Source organism: Pinus tabuliformis, chromosome 7 (assembly GCF_031772625.1).
Source record: "Pinus tabuliformis cultivar Carrire ecotype Pingquan chromosome 7, CPIR1, whole genome shotgun sequence".
Lineage (NCBI taxonomy): Eukaryota > Viridiplantae > Streptophyta > Pinopsida > Pinales > Pinaceae > Pinus > Pinus tabuliformis.
The window spans coordinates 1,457,938,887-1,457,945,116 of NC_142293.1; positions in this window are offsets into that span (position 1 = coordinate 1,457,938,887).

Below are 6,230 nucleotides of genomic sequence, written 5' to 3' on the forward strand. Positions count from 1 at the left end.
TAGTGAGCGCAAAACTTTAAAACCCTAGTGAGACGAAATGGTAGGCGTCATGGTCGCAGGAACAGTAAATTTAAACATTCTCGGCAGAGAGAAACTGTCGGTTTCATTTTGTTCAGACCAGTATTTCTTAAGGAAATTCTCAAAGATTCTCTTTGGCCTCTTCTTTATGTGTTTCCAAAAATTTTGCAGACTTCAAGTGGAAGAAGCATGGATTTGTCAAGAAGTAGAATATTAATAGCACAATTGTTTCTCCACGAGCAGTTTCTGATACCCTTAGTGAACTCCACGCACTCGAGAAGATACATATTACAAACTTTTACAGTTTGAGACATTATAATTATTCTGACTTTTACTAGAGTTTTATTTATTCCACTTTATTATTGATGTGCATTATAATGTAATCTGGAATTTCGAGACACTATTTCTTAACAGACTGTAGCAGTTAATGTGTCAGTTTTCTGTTTATTGTACATTTTGGTACAGCAAATCTTGATTTGATCTAGTAGTTCAAACAATGACCTAAATGAAATCTTCATAATGCATTTATTTTTTTAATATGAATTATTTGACTGATCATGATTATCACTGCAACAATGTATCCTCTTATTATCATGAACTACCATATATGAAAGATAAATCGATGCTCTATAAAAAGAATTGAACACTCAGTAAGAAATATATGAACCGAGGTTAATAAAACAACTTTAATACTCAATATAAATTTCAAATTTTAACACTATTGTTGTTAAATTTCACCATTTATAATATAAGATATAAAATCTTACAACAATAAAAATTATAATCTATACATAGATAATATATAAAAACCAATACAAAACATATAGCCGTACATCATTCAAAAAGGGGCATCACATTTCCAATACTTCTATGTAACATAATATCATAAACAAAGTTATGTCTCGCGAAAAATGCATCTTTACCAACCGATGGATGACAAAAAGGAATCGCACTAAAAGTATACAATTCAAAGATAAGTTATGGCAAATTAACGTGTTATATTTAATAACAAAACATCGGGTGTCCTTGTGCATGTTAATAGATTGAAATTTGCAATAGGATGAGATAAGTTTAAATGTGCTGCACTCAGTAAAGGCATATCAGTTATGTTAAAAACAAAGGAGAAATTAGGTTGAAACTTTTTTAAAAGAAATTGTGATCCAGATTCCAGAACAAGGCGCAAGAAGCAGACACGAAGATCATAATTCCAGACAAAAGGTGGAAGATGCATGCAACGAGAAGGCAGAGAATTCAATGGAAATGTCACAACAATCAAAGGAATAGGTAGAGGTCGTGGATTTTAAATCGCGTGCTGCCCATTCATTGCTCTTAAAGTGCTTTATACCTGATTTTAAAGATGATTTGTATAGAACCCAGTGAAGTAAACAGATGATTCCTTCCCGCTATATTATATAAAATAAATAAAATATTAAATATTTTAATATTAAATTTCTACATAAGAATAGAAAAATAATAATAAGTATAATTTTATGCGTATATAATATAAAGTTAAAGATGATAAAAGATATTATAATAAAAGTATTTAATATTAACTGTGGACTTTCAGTCATATTTTTCAATTTATCTTACACCGTTAAGGAACAAAAAACTTAAAACTAAGTGAAGATAGTTCCACGATAAAAGGTATATAATATGCAATGAGCCTCCCAGCTTGGAAAAAGTCTGCAAAAAATATACGATTTTTTTTCTTTTGTAAACCGGCCAAAATATTTCTTTGCTATTTGTAGACCAAAAAAGATTTCTAATATAAGGAGAGAATAAGGGAGACCACATGTCTATGAGGGTCATGTTCCTCCTACTCTGTCTCATTCATGCTATCATTTTATTTTATTATTACTATCATTTTATTTTATTATTATTTCTAGTCATGTAGTTAAACTTTAATGGTGTTCTATATATCGCTAAAAGACGTGTCCCATTCTTACTATCAATTTTTTATTATTATTATTTCTAATCATGTAGTTGAACTTTAATGGTATTCTATATCACTAAAAGACTTGGTTTAAATGGCCCCCTCACACATTTTTATTATTGCTTATGTACTAAAGGTTACTAGTTTACTATTAGAATGGTTTCAAAATACAATACCGTAACACCAAGAATTTATTATTCAGGTTTATATTTGTGCACACTATGAAGTGTGTCTTAATATGTAACACTCGTATGACCCCCTTAACCTTATGTAATGTTGTCCATATTTTATTTGCACTATTAAATTTGAATGAATTAACCACTGATCAAATTAGAGATATAATGTATGTTTTATTCAGTCTACAAATAAAGACTTTTGAATTTATTCAGTGATATAATTTGTTTATAATGTCATGTTTTTTTAGTTTTATAGTTGAAAAAATTTCAATTTCTTTTGTATCTAACATGTTGTGGTTGAAAACATGTTAAATTTATACCTAGGAAAGAAAAATGATATTCTACCAGAAACATTAATGTGTTTTTCCTTAAAATTTAACTTTGTTTGAGACATAAAAAATTGGTTTTATTAGCATTTTTTAAAAAGTATGAAAATTGACCCTAAAAAAAAAATCATTATTCCAGTATCAACACTTTCGTTTTGAAGCTATATTTTGCAGGAAAATTTCGTAGAAAATTTCGTAGTCACTGCCATTTTTAAAACACCCACAAAATTGACACCTAAAAAAAACAACATCGTTCCAGTGTACACACTTTTCGTTTTGAGCATTGTTTTTGTGGTTTTTTGGAGGTTTTTTGGCCAGAGTTCCCGTTTTGAGTTTATAGTTCCCGTTTCAAAGTTTACATTGTTAAATATATAAATGTAATTAATGCAACATATTCCTCAAATACATATCTAATGATTTTTTTTTTGCATTAGCAACCTCAATATTATTGATTGACCACCACCTTAGTATCTCATTAGGTAGTGCTCTTAATATTATTTTCCAAAACCGGCACATGAAACCAATTACACATATTTTTGTTATAATGAATATGTAAAGATATAATTAGATAGTTAGGAATGAATGCTTTCTAGATGAAATTTCCAAACTACGGAATAAGTCTTAATAAACAAATGGGTTACAAATTGGTTGGAAAGACTAAGTACGAAAAACACGAAATTTTACACAAAATGATATATTAGTTGTTGCTTTTTTATTGATCACACACAACTTGACTTGATTATAATGAATTTGGTGAGGGGTATTTATTCTTTTCAACTAGTGATTCACTCATTTTACTTTATTTTATCATATTATATTTTGGTCTCATAGAGAAGAAAATATAAAATTTAATTTATATATATATTCAATTAAAATATTTATTTCAATGATATTTATAATGATAATTCAAAAGAAATTAATGATAATATATTGAATTGTAGCAAAACTAACAAAAATACAAGTGTGAAAATATTATCTTAATCAAAATTTCAAAAAATTTATTAACCTAGTAATAACTCATTTTGTTTAGCAAAGCTAAAAAAATCTTAATGTGAAAAGAGTGCAAATAATAGCTTAATTTTGTTTTATATTTTAATTTTTAGCATTACATTTTATAATAAAAGAGCATATATATAATCCAACAATTATTATAGCTAAGCAAAGTTCCATGGTAATGATATGTTCGTCCTTGCATGCAATCTCGAGTAAGATATAAATATAAAAAAAATTGAGACTACATTCATCTAAAGTAATGTAACATTGATAAAATATAACATCAAATCCACATCATAATTTAAAAGTCACTAAAACATTTTCATAATGCACAAAGTCCAAATTCATGTATTTGTATTCAAAATTCCTCTGGTTATACATTTTTCTTTTTTACAAAACGGAACTTCATTCCCAACATGGATAATGGAAGCTTATGCCCATAAACGACATAATGGTAAGGTAACATCATCACTGATATGGAAAATGACTTTATAAGTCACTTTCACCACTCTCTTTGCACTCTCAATTGCATTTCCAAATTCAAATTGATGCAAAAATTATAATAATCAATTAGTTGTAAAAACCAAAATGCATAAAATCAATTTCATTAATTCATGAAAAGATTTTGATCAACTACGGTTCATGCGTAGACGATGGAGCAATTGGTGATGGATATAGGCATCATGGTTCAAAGGCACGTTGGAAGTGAAAGAGGAAAAAGGTAGTCGTTGTGGGCAATGATACACCCCCATTGGTTGTACGGTAGTGAAAATCACCCTAGGGAATTGGAATGTTTAGGGTATATGATTGAAACAATGAGAAGGGTGGATGACTAGAAAGTAGGGGTGGGCATTGGAAAGGTTTTAAGGACGTGATTATAGACATGAAATAATTTATGAAGGAGAAAAGGGGCGGGTGTGGATGTGTTACCCATTGGTTGTACAACAAGGATAAGCACCCTCGAAGAGGTGTTATTGGGATGCTAATGGTTGTAGCAACGTTCCTAGTAGCGTTCCTAGTGCTTGAGTTTTTTCAACGACATGCTCATCAAATAATCGAAGTCAACAAGTTAGAACATTGTGAGAAGTGGGTCCCTCCACCATAACAATAAAAAAATTCATATCATTATGCAAATGCATTGAAAAGGATAATATATTGTATTTCACATAAAATAATGCATAATATCAAACTTCCATACCAATTTTGTATATAATAGAATGTTGCACTAACTCGAGCATGTAGCCCAAATTTCTTGTTTTTTTGAGGATAACTTCACTTGTTGATCCATGTCTTTATTTTTTTGCACAAATTTGTATAATCCTTTCAAATTGCATATGATTGTAATATAATACAATATTTGTCAACAACACCATAAATTAACCAATCAACCCATCTATGGCATACATTGTTCTTCTTAGGTACATTTCCTTGATATTGCATTGTTTGTAAGGTGAAATTCAATTGCATTGTTTGTAGTGTGAAATTCAATTGCATTGATGTTGGAGTGTGGAAAATTTCTATATGATTTTGCCCACATTTGTAGAAAAACAATTATTAATTATAGATTAATAACTATACATGATATGCAAAATAAAGTCATTAAAACCACCTACAATAAACTCCCACATCTGTAGAAAAACAGTTATTAATTATGTATTAATAATTATTCATGATATGCGAAATAAAGCCATTAAAACCACCTACAATAAACTTACATATTTTGTTGTTGGCTAACCAAGCGGTTTTAAAATATTCCAAAAAGTCTTATGTTCACTAAATTCTTCAAAGAACCTTTCAAATATCTTTCTTACAGATTCATCATCTTGACATGTGTGCATGATTTTTCTTAAACCATGAAAAATGCGGATTTGATTTTCCCTTATTTCCAACATTCTTCAACCATGCACAACAAGCATGCCATACACATAATAATAGTGTACACTTGATTAAAGACTTGGAATATCATAATTTTTAAAGAGAATATATATTAACAATATTTTCTCTTATAAAAAGAATTAGCACATTATCTTAACACTTCAATTTCAGCAATAACATCATCTATGATAAAGGCTTGAACATGTCAATCTAATCACTCTTTCTTTCCAATGGCAAATAAGAGCGACATCCATTTAGAAATATCAGCTATAGTATTCAATGATGATATCACCCAAGCTACTAAATAAAGTTTAAAAAGGGGAAATCAAACATAATATCTTATTCACAAGTAAAAAGGTTAAGTTTCTTTTTTATATGACAAGTTATAAGCAATTTTTTATTCACAATGTCACTCAATCCAATGGGTGTCGCAGGGATAAAGCATTGGGATCAATCTTTCTTTGGGTGCTTGAGTGATTGTCATGTCATTACTTTAATGACTTATAAATGGACCCATCCACCTAGTTAGGTGAATGAATGTCATTGACCCCCAAATCAACCAACATATATTCGTTTCCCAACCACCCAAGTAACATTCTATTGCTCTATACAATGAATGGGAGGAACTATATCTAGCCTAACAACTAGTTTTTTGATGTCAAAGAAGCCTTCTAGTGAAATGGCAAAGGTAAGGGAAGGCACAACCAATAGGATTCGTAAGCGCATAAATATGAGGGAACAATAAGCAAATCTAGTCACATCATCTTAAGAGGGATTTCTCTCTAACGATTCTTGATTGAGTGAGAAATTCCCAATGGGAGGAACATATTTTTCACATGTCCAACTAACCATATTAGTTTAAGCTCTATTTGAGAAAAGAGAGAAAAAAATTACCCACACAATACCATC